This window comes from Castor canadensis, chromosome 2 (genome assembly GCF_047511655.1).
Source record: "Castor canadensis chromosome 2, mCasCan1.hap1v2, whole genome shotgun sequence".
NCBI classification, from domain to species: domain Eukaryota; kingdom Metazoa; phylum Chordata; class Mammalia; order Rodentia; family Castoridae; genus Castor; species Castor canadensis.
This window is the reverse complement of record NC_133387.1, coordinates 201,904,384-201,920,541: the sequence shown is the minus strand read 5'-3', so window position 1 is coordinate 201,920,541 and position 16,158 is coordinate 201,904,384.

Here is a 16,158-nt window from a genome sequence, read left to right as displayed (position 1 = left end):
GTAGAGATCTTTTACCTCTTTAGTTAAATTTATTCCTAGGTATTTTTGTAGCTATTGTAAATGGCCAGTTCAGATAATTTCTGTTTCAGATCATTTTCTAGTGGCATATAGTAACAGTACTGCCATTTAGTTTGAAAAAATACCAAAATTTTAAATGTTTTTCATTTTTAATGTTTCTATGAAAATTTTCTTCAATTCTGAAGTCCTGTCCTTCCCCAAAGAAATAATAACTGCCATGCAATGCTTAGGGAGGAAAAAAAAAAAACACTAACAGCTTTTAAAGATTTGTGCAACAGGAAAAGGGTCCAAAGTCTGGGCCTGGGTTGGCTGGAGACACCAGGCTTCCCTGGGAACCATCAGCATTTCACTCACTAGCACAAAAACAGGTGGGAGGGCTGTGTGCAGACCCTCTCAGGGCTTTTGTCCCGAGCTGTATTCCCTCTGCTTTCTGCACCTCTGCTGATGACCCTCCTTCTCTCCAGTGTCTTGTGTTTTTTATTTGCTCAGTTACTCTATGATGTTGATAATTGTTGGCCTGTAAGGTCCTCCCACAGCCATTACGTAACTTATTTTCCATTTTGTGGTAGCTCCTTCCTTTCCTTCTCTTTTACTGTCTTATGCTGTGGTTAAATGAATTATTTTAATGATGTGTTTTGATTCCTTAATTGTCTTTTGGTTTGTCTATAAGATGCTTACAAGAAACATCTTTTTGATTATAACAAGCTATTTTGAAATGATGACAACAAGAACATAAAGAAAAGTAAATAAATGAAGGACACAGAAGTTACACTACTAAGAAAATTCTCCAGCTGCATTGCCTTTCCTCCTCAAATTTTAATTTGAGTATCTCATTTTCCATTGGTACAGATTGCTCTTTCTTAGCACATGTGGTTATCATTGTGCTTGTTTTGCTTTTTAGACAACATAATAAAGATATGAACCATTTATGCACCATGCTTGCAATATTAGAGCATCCTGAGTGTGGTTGTATAATTTCTACCTTTTCATTTTTTCTTCTTATTCATTAACATTTTTTCATTCAGTTTGAAGAATTGCATGTCACGTAGAATGTATCTAATGGAGACGGCATTTCTCAGCTTGTGGTTTTTGGGGAATATCTTTATCATTCCTTCATTTCTAAAGGATAGCTTTACTGGGTTAAGAATTCTCAGTTCAGAATTGTGGTTGTTGGTTTTGTTTTTTTGTTTTGTTTTCCTTCAGTACTGTGAAAATCTTATGCCACTCTTTGCTGGTCTGTAAGGTTTCTGCTGAGAACTCTTCTGTCAGGTGGACAAATAGTACACCCAGGAGTTATTTCTCGTCACCACTCTTCATTCTTTTTCTTGTTCCTCTTCCAGCTCCACATTTTCAAATAGCTTTTCTTTGATCTCACTAATTTATTCTTCTGTTTTATCTATCTTGCTATTGATGCCTTCTGTCATGTCTTTAATTTAGCCAACTGAATTTTTCAGCTTAATTTCTTTTTAATTGCTTCCACATCTTTAAGTTTCTCTATTAGGGTATTGAAACATTTCTCTTTGTTTTTCTCAAGTTCATTGAGTTTCCTTAAAACTGTTGTTTTAAATTCTCTATCTGGGAGTTCTATCATAGTGATTAATATTTGGTTAGTTTCAGGGACCTTATTAGATGAGGTCATGGTTCCTTGAAGCTTGGTGTATAATCTTGTCTGGGCATTGAATAGTTATTTTAGGCTTCCTGATCTAGCTTTGTTTGTGACTGCTTTTTTCCTTTTTTTTTTTTTTCAGAAATTCTAAGCAAGCTACTTATTTCCTCTGAGTTTGTGGCCTTTCGCTGTTTTAGCACTAGTCCAAGTTTCCTGGAAGCCTGTTATTGCTGTGTTGTACTGTTTCACTACTACAGGGCAATCCAGCCAGCTTTGTTCCTAACATACTATAGGTGTGTTGTTCAGAAAGAAAACAAGAGAGCCCCTAGAAGGAGTGGGTACCAGCCTGTGGTCAGGGACTGCAGGATTCTGACAGGCTGTGGGGTAGAGTCACCAGGGATGGGCCAGTCCAGGCTTGTATGTCACACTTGTGACTACCAATACCCCCAAGCTCATACTCTGAGCCCACAAGTCACCAAGACCAGTATAATACTGGGGTAGGACCAAGGCCCACACTGCTCTGGGCTGCCTATTGCTGAAGTGGACTTGTGGCCCAAGACTAGTGCAACTAGCCACACACAGGTGGTACTAGATGGACTAGAATCCTGATCAGCTGGCATGTATGTCTGCCTTGGCCACAGAGCTCTTCTAGAGGTTCCATAGCAGGCAGGCCTGGGATTGGGCACAGTAGGTCCTGCCCAGTATTGGGTTACACCAGTCCAGCCGGATGTCCCAGGGCAAAGCCTTGTGCTTACTATCCTGCCCAACCCCCAGGAAATGGAGTCTTGTACTACACTGCGATCCCCCAAGGTTGGGGAAATATTTGTGAAGGCAGTCCTTTGACAACATAGGCTGATGCTAAGCTGGGTGACACCTAAGTCTCATAGTTGTAGGGCTTCACTGTCTGGGAAGGAGCGCGGCTATGCCCCAGGCCCACTCCAAGATAGGAAATGATGCAGGGTGAAACTGGAGCCTGTCCTACCATGGCACACGTCTCCGTCTGATGTCATCCCATCCAGAGGCTCTGTCTTTCATCTTTGACCTGTGTACAGGTTCTTCAGCAGCCTTCAGTTTCTATTGGGTGCTGAGTCTCCACGACAGAGCCCCGTGTTATCTTTCATGCCCTGATCCGCAGTTGGTGTAGTCTAGCTTCCCACTCTGCAGCCTAGGGTTGGAGGAGGGGTCGGGAAGGCAGTCAGCTTCATGGCCCAACGCAGGGCCACTGGGTATTGAATGGCCTGGTAGCAGGCGTCAGGTGATTCTTTCCTCCTGCCTTCTCCAATGAGTCTTTTTGTTTTGATGTACTAAAAGCAGACACTATAATTCCTGACCTGGCTTCCTTACCTCTTAGCAAGTTGGTTCGGTGAGTAGCTGCCAGGAGGCTATCTCTGGAGGACCTGAGTCACCATCTGGTTCCAGCTCCTATTCTATTTAATCCTCCCTGGAAGCAGTTTTCCTCTCCAAATCACCTGCTCTGCTTTGGGCTCATTTCCTTTGTCTTCCTCTCTAATCCGGACCTTAGAATGATCTGTAGCAAACCCACTTTCTCTTCTTTCCAACGTGTCCCTTTATTTTTCTTTATAAAATGACTTTTTCTTTTCTCGGCAGTGCTGGGGTTGTGAACTCAGGGCCTTGCACTCGCTAGGCAGGTGCTCTCCACTTGAGTCATGCCTCCAATTCTTTTGCTTTTAGTTTGTTTTTCAGACAGGGTCTTAAGCCTCTGCCTGGGTCAGCCTCATTCCATGATCCTCCTATTTCTACCTCCTGAGTAGCTGGAATCACACGTAGGAGTCACTATGCCTCACCCAAAACTACTTTTTTCTTTTCTTCCATGAAAATCCCTCATGTTCCTTCCCTTGAGGCACTTGGCAAATGGTTCATGATGCAATGGACATGTGTTTAAAAACTACGGCATGACACACATGCACTCATCTAGGCAACTGGGGTACATTAAGGGACAGATACGATGACTTTTGGTGGAACTTATATTTCTAATGGGGCTGGCAGATGATGCACAAGAACTGTTAAAAAGAAAAGAAGTGGAATTGTTAGACAGCTGACTGGACATTCCCAGTTGTGAGCGTTCCGGGATTTTGGCAAGTTGAACAAAGAATTGGACAGAACACACACAAGCAGCGCTCGAAGTGCTGTGAAAGTACACTCCTTGGAAGGGAGCAGGATACACAAAGAAACCCAAGGCCAGGATTCTCTTGTCCTGTTGCACTTTAAGAACAAAGCTGGGGCTGAGTGGGGCCTGAGGCAGGCGTTACTCATGACTGACAGCTTTGACGGACAGGGGGATGTCACATAATTTGTGTATGGTTTATGCTGCTTCCCACAATGCAACAGGAATGCCCAAAGGTGGGTCAAAACTGCAATGCTAATTGTGTTTGTGACTGCGGGGTTAGCTAAAGACAAGGTCCTGTGTTCACTGCACACAAGTCCTTGTGCAAGTGTCTCCCTTTATTAGGACATAGGGGTTACCCAGTTGACCACAAAAGGGGGGCGTGTCTGAGGTCAGACTTTTATGACATTTTACCTTCTCTCTTGACAAAATAGAGGTTGGTGAAAAACTAGAGCGCTGGACCAGGACTCCTGGGTTGGGGCTGGAGGAAGAGGTTGCAAAGTTCCCTCCTTCCCTTGCCCCCATCCTTCCAGCGGTCAGCACTCCAAGGACTGAGCTCTCTGTGCAGACCCACACCACCTCCCCAAACAAAGCAGTGCTGCCAAGAACTGGCTCTGTCCCCTCCCTGTTCAAACAAACAATGGAGTTTTACATAGTAGCTCTTTAACCTTTTAATTTCAGACCTGATTTTGTGGAATTACGCATTAGGATACCCCAGGTCCTATGTCATTTTTTAAAGAGCTAATTTAGCTTCTTTATCTCCAAGTCCTCAGTCCTTCCACCTTCCCTTCACAGCTACAGTAACTGCCAGTTCACATGCTCGGGGCAAAATTGTGAAGCAAGTGACAACTGGGTGGTCGCCCCACCATAGTTCATTTCTGAGGTTTTTCACCCCCACTTATTTCTATGCTTCCCCCTTCTTCTGCCTTCTAACCTACAGTGTTCAGAGAAGAGTCCTCTCCTGTGTGAGGTCACTTCCCTACCCAGTATCTCCTCCCTCGTGGCATTCCTCAAGGACTTCCCCCATAATCAGTAAACCAATTTTTTTGTAATAATTAGTTCACACACTTAATTATTTCAAAAGATTATTTTTATTCTGGAATTTGGCTTCATCTTTGTCATCTTTTTATGTCCAGGGATCATTCCTAAATGTTGGTAGTCAATGGTTGTTAGATGGATGAGTGAATAAAGATGTATTAATATATGAAAATGTAATCCTGTCAGAGAGAAGGACACAATGTGAATTTTGCATTTAAGTGGGTAAAATAGTGTGGAGACTGTCCCTCCTATAGCTTGCTGCTTTGTCTTCTCTCATACATTTACTTACAGTATTTTGCTTGTCTGTTTCCCTGCCCGCATTTTCCACCGGACCTAGGCTGTGTGCTGCCTCTGTCACTAACATCTGGGGAGGAGACATACTTATTTCCCCTTCTTTCTTTCAGCCAACAAAGGAACAGAAATTACTATTCTCCTTCTCAGAAGAGAACAGCATGGGGAACTTCTAATCTCTCTCTTTAAACTCACTCTCATTTCTCTTTGGGGTTACTTCATTAACCCCAAAGAGATCAAGCATGCTCAACTCACCCCCATTCTCATCTCTCCTTTGGGATCCAGTTGGTCCTCAGAACACTCATCTTCCCTGCCATGGGTGAGTGCATGGAGGAGGCTGGAGGATGACAGGATTCAGCTTCTCTCCCCCGCATGAGTGGGTAAGACTGACTAATTCAGTCTTAGGTGACCCAATGGGGTTCCCATTCCCTAACAGCCTGTTTTACATCTTAGATTCCCGCATAAATCGGCTCTGACTGTAACAGTTACCACAGGGCCTGGATCGCAAAGCATACTCACAAACAAGTGAGTGTAATGGTTGAGGTGATATGGATCAGGGTTTTCATGATGCTTGAATGGAAAAGTGAGGAAAGAGCTAGATAAGCAAAGAAACTCCGATGCACAGGAAAATGTGGAGCCAGAGTCCAGGAGCCATTGGTACTTTAGGGAGTCTGATTGGGCCAGGATGACCTGAGAAGTGTCCACGATGACTGCTGTGTTCCCTTGTCCCCCCATGTCACTAATGGGCTCTCCCTGGGTTAAGGGTATATCTAGCAAGATAACAAAAAGAATGTTACAATTCCCTTCTCAGTGTGATCTGTGGGGATTTGCTTGAACAAGATCTTTTTCTTTTTTTATTGGAAAAATTAAAAAGGAAAAGGAAGCAATCAGCTCTTGTGGTGAGAAGTTTGGGTTATCCAGCCCAACAGCGTGGGTTCAGACCCTAGCAAAGCCACGTGCTCATTGTGTCCTTGCCATTTTACAAAGCACTCCAGACCTCAGGGCCATCACCCCCAAATGATACAAGTATTTCAATAATAGTTCTGTGGGCTAAATTATCTGTGTAAAATACTTAGTGTAAGAAATAGCACACAGGTGCTCAATAAGTGCTGCCTTTCTTATATGTGTTTCATCATTTTATTTCCTCCCCCTCACAGAAGTTCAAAATGTGTGCATTCAGACCTCTTTAAGAAAAAACAAAACAAAACTCTGCACTAAAGAAATGCATTTAAAAGCCAGGCATGGTGGTACATGCTGTGATCCCAGCTACACAGGAAGCATAGATAGGAGGATCGCGGTCTGAAGCCAGCTTGCATGAAAAATAACCACAGCAAAAAGGGCTGGAGGCATGGCTCAACCACTAGAACACTTGCTTAGCAGGTATGAGGCCCTGAGTTCAAACTCCAGTATTGCCCCCCACAACAAAAAGCATTTAATTTTCTAAAATACAGCACTTCCTAAATGCATCTCACCAAGAACTCATTTTTTGTAGGTTTTTAAATTACTCTTAACATCCATGCAAAAACTTTGGACAATACTGCCATAGGGTTGTGAATTTAACTGAGGGCCACTCACTCCTATTAGCCATCAAATCCTGATAGAGGGAGATGAGATCCAGAAATCCTCCCGGTGGGATGGTCAGTCGCTTCTGAAGTGTGACAATACAACTTCCGTCCCTGTCCAATTCGAAGAACCAGCCTCAGCTAATTGATCATCCATATGATGCCCGAAGGTGATGAGCTCAGCGTATTTTCGACTCATCATCCAGAGAAATGGGAGGTGAAAGCTGTAATGGATGGCTGAGAATGCATAAATAGCCATCTCCATTTCCTGTCAATTATCCTGCTGAGGACCTGGCCATAGATGAGCTCAGTAAATTCACAATATGCTATCCTCAGTTGCCGAGCTGAGCAAAATTACCCAATTTGTTAGAGCATTACTCCTCTAAAAGCATGCCAGCCCTAATTATTTTATGGCCTCACATTGCTTAATGGTAAAGGTAAGAGGACCTCCAGGACACCCAGGCATCATTTGCAGTGAGCAAGTGTGGACAGTCCCCTGGTGACACAGATGCAAGCCACACCACCTCCCACCCACTGCTGTGGCCCTGTTCCAAGTTCCCATTTGCACTGCATGCCTCTGACTGAGTCACCTTGGAGGGATCTCCAGTCCTTTGAAAGCAGGGATTATGTCTTGTTTATCTCTGAGTCCCAGTGGTTGATGTGATGTCAGATACACAGATATTTGTTAAATAAATAATAGATCAATTTTGCAGCAGTAGAACCTTCCCAAATGGAAGCAGAGAAAGAAAAAGGACTAAACCAAAGGAATAGGGCCATGGCAGTGTGTGGAATATGTCAAGCACTCTACAAACTTCAGCTTCCTGGACCTCCCCAGCCTCTGACTTCTGTGTTCTCAACACAAGAGCAAAAGAATCCCACTCAGACTCGGTCTTTCTGTGCTGCCACACATGACTCCCACACCATGCTTACCTTCTCAGGACCAGAGTCCTGCTTTGGCTGGTGTCTCTGAAGGCAAGTGTTGAATAATTTTGTCCAATTTTCTAGTGCTTTTGATTGAGAGAGCAAGTCCAATTGTTGAGTCACATGTGGAAATGGAACTCAAACAATGGGTTTTGATCACTATTATACTTTAGGCAAAATGGTTTTCCAATTTAAGTAAAATTCACAGTAATCTAGAGAAAACTTAATCTTCCCCTTCACAGACTACAGTAATCCTGTTTCATCATCAAACAGACTGAGAATGAGCACAGAATGGTCCAAAAAGCTCAATGTTATTGCAGTGTCAGGATTTGCATTTAAATTAAATTATTAAATTTAAAAAAAAAGTTCCATGCCCGTTTCATTTGTCCACAATCCCCTGCCTGACCACCCCATCTCACTGATATCCTTGCTTCTGAATTCCCTGGGTAATATACCACAGTGCTCACTTTGTTAACTTCCTATCTTATACCCACCAGTTCAGAGTCCAGATCCCCACTCTGTGGGCAGGGTAACCCTCAACCTGCTTTTTACCAAGTAACACCTGTTCTTCACAGCAACTGTTTGTTGTTTAAGGCAGAAGGTCATGCCTACCCATCCAGGCAGGAGCAAAGGCCTATGGCCAGTCTCTGGGAGTGCACATTTAAATTATATCTGACTTAAAATATGTCTCCAGGGAAATAGCAGCCTCTTCAACAAAAACTGCTGGGAAAACTGATTAGCAGTCTGCAAAAAACTGAAACTAGATCCATGTATATCACCCTATACCAATATTAACTCAAAATGGATCAAGGATCTTAATATCAGACCACAAACTCTAAAGTTGATACAGGAAAGAGTAGGAAATACTCTGGAGTTAGTAGGTATAGGTAAGAACTTTCTCAACGAAACCCCAGCAGCACAGCAACTAAGAGATAGCATAGATAAATGGGACCTCATAAAACTAAAAAGCTTCTGTTCATCAAAAGAAATGGTCTCTAAACTGAAGAGAACACCCAAAGAGTGGGAGAAAATATTTGCCAGCTACACATCAGACAAAGGACTGATAACCAGAATATATAGGGAACTTAAAAAACTAAATTCTCCCAAAACTAATGAACCAATAAAGAAACAGGCAAGTGAACTAAACAGAACTTTCTCAAAAGAAGAAATTCAAATGGCCAAAAAACACATGAAAAAATGCTCACCATCTCTAGCAATAAAGGAAATGCAAATTAAAACCACACTAAGATTCCACCTCACCCCTGTTAGAATAGCCATCATCAGCAACACCAACAACAACAGGTATTGGCAAGGATTCGGGGAAAAAGGAACCCTCTTACACTGTTGGTGGGAATGTAAACAAGTACAACCACGCTGGAAAAAAATTTGGAGGCTACTTAAAAATCTAGACATCGATCTGCCATTTGATCCAGCAATACCACTCTTGGGGATATACCCAAAAGACTGTTACTCCAGAGGCACCTGCACACCCATGTTTATTGCAGCACTATTCACAATAGCCAAGTTATGGAAACAGCCAAGATGCCCCACCACTGATGAATGGATTAAGAAAATGTGGTATCTATACACAATGGAATTTTATGCAGCCATGAAGAAGAACGAAATGTTATCATTCGCTGGTAAATGGATGGAATTGGAGAACATCATTCTGAGTGAGGTTAGCCTGGCCCAAAAGACCAAAAATCATATGTTCTCCCTCATATGTGGACATTAGATCAAGGGTAAACACAACAATGGGGTTGGACTTTGAGCACATGATAAAAGCGAGAGCACACAAGGGAGGGGTGAGGATAGGTAAGACACCTAAAAAATTAGCTAGCATTTGTTGCCCTTAATGCAGAGAAACTAAAGCAGATACCTTAAAAGCAACTGAGGCCAACAGGAAAAGGGGACCAGGAACTAGAGAAAAGGTTAGATCAAAAAGAATTAACCTAGAAGGCAACACACACGTACAGGAAATCAATGTGAGTCAATGCCCTGTATAGCTATCCTTATCTCAACCAGCAAAAACCCTTGTTCCTTCCTATTATTGCTTATTCTCTCTCTTCAACAAAATTAGAGATAAGGGCAAAATAGTTTCTGCTGGGTATTGAGGGGGTGGGGGGAGAGGGAGGGGGTGGGGGCAGGGGGGAAAAATGACCCAAGCCTTGTATGCACATATGAATAATAAAATAAAAAAATATGTCTCCAGGGAGGTAACTAATAATATTGCAGAATTTTAAATAACATTTAACCAAAATCTGTCTCTCTCCTTCTACTCACCAGAGAGCAATAGAGAGAACCATTCAAAACAACTCCTACTTAATTGACGCCCAGGGGATGAAACGGTTATACCCAGCCAGTGCTCGTTTGTTTTTACTCTTTTTCAATAATTCATTAAATTGTATGTCTGGAGTTATTTACTTATTGATTCAAGAAACGTTTATTTTCCTCTTACTGTGTGCCGTGCCCTGAGCTAGTCTTTCCCAATAACATTGCAAGGACACACAGTCTCTTGAAGGAGCAAGACTGGTATGTGGATGATAATAAAATAGGAGCATTATTTATGTATATACATAACACAGCACCAACTCTTCCATTTGATACAGACATGCTTGGAGAGTACAGGAACATGGAGAAGGCATTCATTTTTCATGTTTCTGTGGGAAAAGCTTCCCAAGAGTAGATGCTGTTTTGTGGCAGATGATGGAAAGTACACCTGAACTTCCCTAGCTGAGACAGTTGTGAGCAGAAGATGCTACAAGAGGGACAGGGAGCAGTAAATTAAACATCTGAGAAAACAAGCTAGGCACAGTGGTTTCATGCCTACAATCACAGCTACTTGAGAATCACAGGGAAGAGGATCATAGTCCAAGGCTGGGCCCTGGGCAAAAAGTGTGAGAGCCTATCGAAAAATAACTAAAGTAAAAAAGGGGTTGGGGGCATGGCTCAAGCATTACAGCACCTGCCTATTAAGCACAAGGCCCTGTGTTCAAACCCGAGTGCCACACACACACACACACACAATACAGTGTCTTTCTCCACTCACATCTAGATGTGTTTCAATAGCACTGACCAATAGACCGCAGCAGAGTGGTACACTGTGGTGTAGGATGCATGTCACAGACAACCAAGAATTTTCTATCTTTTTGGACCATGCTCTACAGAAGCTCAAACCACCTGGAGAAACTCTGACAGTCTCTGCTGCACCCAGTTCTAATGCCATCCCACTCATCACCATGCCTGTGCTTATAGAAGTTTCTAGATGATTCAACCTGAACCACTTGGGTTTCTCCAGATGTTTCTATGCAGATGCAACCCATCCCCACTACTAAGACTTTATGATACAGTGCTGTGACTTGCTGTGCCTTAATAAGCACCCTAACTCCTGCCAGGTTTCTTTCCTTGGAGGACTAAGTCCCCTAAGCTTCTGCCTCGGTGCAACACAGTGTGTCTGCAATTCAGCTGGAAAATCAGCTAAGTAAATGCACTCAGAGGTCTGAGCAGTCACCATGCAGAATTTAACGCATTGACTCACTCTGGCCCTAGGCCTCGTCTGTCATCGCTACGTCCGATGTCTTGATTTAATCTTTCTTGTAAGCCTCCAGATGTCTAGCTTATAAGGGTGGGCGGAAGGTTCAGGCAGCCTTTGTTTGCCCATCCTCACACCTGCCTCCCTGTCCTCCATCTTTGCGTCCTGCCAAATAAACTGGCAGCCTCGCTGATGGTACCGTCTCCAGGTGCTTATGCTTCAGATAATTCAGTTTTCATTTCTACTAAGTTGGAGCCACCACTCATAGCTTCCTCTCTTCTGAAACACTTGTTGGCATCTCATACCCCTTTTCTCCATCCTTATGCTTTTATCTTGCCTTATTCATTCTTGGGCTTCTAGCCTTCTGGAAGCAAGACAGGGAAGGTGGCTGTGAGGCTGGTGTTCCTGTGTGTGAGCTCTCAGCACTTGCTCCTGCAACTGCTGAACTCGAGCTTCATTTTGTTCCTTGTAGATGTTCAAACAGTCTCATCTTCACCCCTGTGTTCCATTCCTACTCTGTGGGACTGAGATCCTGCATGGTTTCTATGGGGGACAGAATGGCCACTGCTGGTCAGGTTTCCTTTTCTGCATTCTTCCTGTCCTTGTGTTCTCTGTGACGCTGTTGAGTCACCACTTCATCAACCACTGTGCATCTTCAAAAATGTCTGAGATTTCTGCGTCTGCCAATAATCCCGTTTTCTTCCTGAGTCTGGATCTTTTTTCTTTAGTTTTAGCAAGGTCTTGTAAGGAAGAGGATATAAACACATGTGGCCAATACACCATTTAGTACAATATTTCCTTATAGAGTCGCTAATTTTGACAATGAAGTTTTGATGTAGATAAAAGCTGGGGTCCACAGCAATTATTTGTTGTGGTAAGTCACCCTCAGTCTCTGATATAAAGTTTTTATTAATATAATTTTGAGTTGCATATATTTACAAGTGCTCTAATTCAGTACATGTATTCAGTGTGTAATGACCAAATCATCTCCTTATGCCTTTGACTAACATGAAACATATTCCGGCGTGCAGCGTGATACTTCAATGCATGGATACAATGCGTACTGGAAAATCAGTGTAATCTGACTTTCCATCTTCTTCTGTTTGGAGCCGTCAACTTCCTTTCTCAGTTATTTATGAAATATATGATAGGCTATTGGGAACTACAGTCACCCCGCTGGGCTGCATTTCTTCATTTTCACTGGAATGTAGATTACTACGAAATTTCTAATTCACAGAGAAAAGTGTATGCCTGGCGCTCCCATGGTGTTCTTCAGTATATCTGATCCAAAACCTTGACAGAGGAAATCTTTCCTATTCAAAATTGACTTGCTAACAACACCTAACATAGTTCACATTTTGTCACTGGTAAGTAGTAAGATTTTATTTATTCATTTATTTGTTTATGCGGTACTGGGGTTTGAACTCAAGGCTTCGTGCTTGACAGGCAGGTGCTCTACCACTTGTGCCACTCCTCTACTCCAAGTATTCAGTTTGGAGTGAGCTGATAAGCCAACTTCTTGAGCAGATGCGTAAGTGAGACCATTATGACATTTTCAATAATGTCTCTTAAAATCTCAGGAAGACTTCTGTTCTAAACTGCAAGTAGAGAATGACCTGTCTTCCTCCTGAAGACTCACTGACATGACAATAAAAAAGGGGGGTGCTGGGATTTCAGGAGTGCTCCACCATGCCCAGACTAAAATTCTCTATGTTTAGTGACCAAAAAGGTTGGTGTCTATTGCTTGAAGTCATGATTTGTAACTTACATAACCTATTGTTAGTCTTTTTCTTTTTTTTTAAATCACTGTGGTAAATGCCTGAGTTTACACGAAGAAAGGAGGACACCAGACAGAAAGAGTTTATATGAAGAAAGGACATGATTTTGGGCTCACAGTTTCAGAGGTTTCAGCTCATGGCTGCTGATCCCATTGTGGTGGGCCTGAGGTGAGGCTGAACATCATGGTGAACAGGAAGCAGAGAAAACGGGAGCACAGAAGGGGAAGGGGTTATCCTTCTAGTGAACTCCTTCCTCCAGCCAGGCCCCATCTGTCTCTCCTCCTGTTTCCTTCACTCCCCTAATGATGCCACCAAATTACGAATCCATCACTGGATTAACCCGTTCACGAAGTCACAGCCCTCACCCACCAATCACTTCTCCAAAGCCACACCTCCTACCACTGCTTGCATCAGGGACCAGGCCTTCTACACACAAGCCTTTTGGGGGACACTTCATTTTCAAACCATCACACCTACCATGTGTTAAAGCTCATTGTAAGTAGACGAGTCTTCTTACTTCTTATCCATTTTTTACGTGTGCTATCTTAAGTGAAATTTTTATTTGTATTTGCAGACTCTTACAGCATCTGTGGAGCACAGTGTAAAAACCTCTAGTCAGCTGTAGCTGCTGTAGAATCAGCAGAGCAGATGAGAACTCCTGTCTCTCTGGAGACACTTTCTTGTGTCTGTTGGGTTACTTTATTGCTTTGGGCTGAGAGGAACTCGTGCGAGTTTAGGGACCTGTGGCTCTGTTGTCCTGGAGGCTGTTGCCACTGAGCTCATTCTTGCTGCTGTCTCTGCCATGAGGAAGCAGTATTTCTTTCATTGGTTTCTCCAGACCTGTCATCCTGTTGCTGGTTGTCACTCACTGCTACTCTGCAGGCAAGGCCTGCTGGGTCCTCAGAGACCAGGCCCAACTTGTCAGAGCTTTGAGAGGGACAAAGCTCTTCCTTGTCCAACACTTTGGTCAATCATTACAACTCCAGATGATCAACAGTGGGAATATTCATTTCTGGCAAGGGAAACCCTTTTCCCTCTATAGTACACTGCCTCATGGAAGTTTCCCTCTGGATGTTTCAGTCATACCCGTGGACATCTTGTCACACTTTTGTCAAATCCATCACCCATTGGGTAGTTGGTTGGAATATTTAAAAATGCAAAAAGCCCTTTCATTTGTCTCTGATGGCCAGGAAAGCCAAGTTACTTATCAGTATAACAAAATTTTCTAACAAGCAAATAGAAGAGAGCCAAAATAACAAAACAAAAATAGTAGTAATAAGTACAAACAAAAAAAAGGAAGAAAAATGAAAGAGCAAAGAGGAAACATCAGAGAGCAGCAAATACTAAAGACCAGAAAGAGCAGAACTGGTGGGGGAGATCCTAGATGGAGCTGACCTTGACATTGAACCTGAGGTGGAACTGACCTTGACACTGACATCTTGACACTAACTGAGGTGGAGCTGAGCTTGACACTGACCCTGCAGTCAGATCTCAGGGTTTAACTGTTCAGTAAAGACTTTCTGCTTGGACTGGAGGTGTGGCTCAAGTGGTAGAGCACCTGTTTAGCAACTGCAAAGCCTGACTTCAAAACCCAGTACCACCAAAAATAAATAAAGACTGTCTGCCTTAATCCCTTCCTCAACTCATCCCCCACCCACGAGAGCAGTCTTCCTGGGAAGAATGTTGAACATCTTTGAGCCACCTGTATTACATTTCACACCATGGGAAACGCTCTGCACACATTCCGGCCCTACTCGTTTCTGAGGAGGAGCGCTTGCTCGCTCAGTGCAGTGGCATTCCCTTGGCTGCTGACAGTGGAGAATTTCGCCAGTCATCTCGGCCAGGTTTCAGAATCCAGGAGGCAGTGGGTCACTGGTCCATGTTCTCATTCTAATGGCTCCATCAGGAGAGAAGTCTTCTGATGGAGGACACATCTTCTTGGGTGGAACTGAAGGGTTTATACAACAGCCCTCTCCACATACATCTTCTCACAGGTACCACACCCACGCTTGTGAGACCCTCAGTGCTGGTGCGGAGTTTTTACTTCTCTCCTTTTATTTAAGTCCACAAGGGTGGTCCAACTGACTTTGGTATTCACTTTCTATTGTATCTTATGTTCCAATCACGACTCTCCTTCTCAGATTCTCTTATAATTGATCTGTAGGTGCAAGCTGAACTCAAAGTCCTATTGCTAAATCAAACGTTAGGTTTGCAAAGTTTTTAAAATGCTCCCAAGGACTTCTTACCCTAGTACTTTGATTTAGGTGGGTAGACTACATAGCCAGTAGCTGGGTCTGGTGGAACATACAGTCTCCAGCACTTGGGAGCCTGAGGCAGGAGGACTGTGAGTTCAAGGACAGCCTGGGCTATAGAGCAGGTTATAGGCCAGCCTGTACTACATAGTGAGACCCTATCTCAAAAACAAGTAAGCAGTCAGGCATGATGGTTCACACCTGTAATCTAGTTATTCGGGAGGCATGTGTTGGGGGATCATGGTGTAAGGCCAACCCTGAGCAAAAAGGTGAGGCACTATCTGAAAAACAACTGAAGCAAAATAGGGCTGGGGGCATGGCCCAAGTGCTGGAGCACCTGCCTAGCAAGCCTAAGACCCTGAGTTCACACCTTCGGATGACAAAAAATAAAAAAAGAAAAAGAAACAAAATACAGGTATTTTGTGAATTCAGAAAATATGCAGCATTTGATATATTAAAATGCTTTATCCAAATTCTCATACTTCTTACACAAAAGATAGACTAAATACTGACAGAGATACACAGGTACTTATAGTGCAGCACCCAGGCTATGTCAAGTGACAGGGACCATCAGGAGCTGCAGGGCCAGTCTTGAGTCACAAGAGCAGGCAGCCATGTCAGAACCCTGCACCGTGCCTCTTCCTGCCTCAGTGCTGCTGTGTTGAAGAATGCCACAGGCATTGTGAAGACACTTGGCACAAAAGGCCTTTTGTTCCTTTTGAGAAGTTCTTGGAGATGATTTCTACAAAGGGTCCCTGAATTCCTGCAGCTATTGTGGGTGTTTTGTTTGAGACAGGGTCTTGCCCTGTACCAGGCTGACCTCAAGTACTTAGTCCTCCTTCCTCAGCCTCCTGAGTGCTGGGATTACATGCAGGTGCCAGTTTCAACCTCCTGTCTATATAAATAAGATGCAGATGACCAAAGAATTTAAGACAATTTGAAAATGATGTCAACTAAGTGGAGTGCAGATTCAGCTTGATATATTTACACACTAGCTCTCACCAGTTCGTATCGTTTGGATCTTAAAATTTCCCC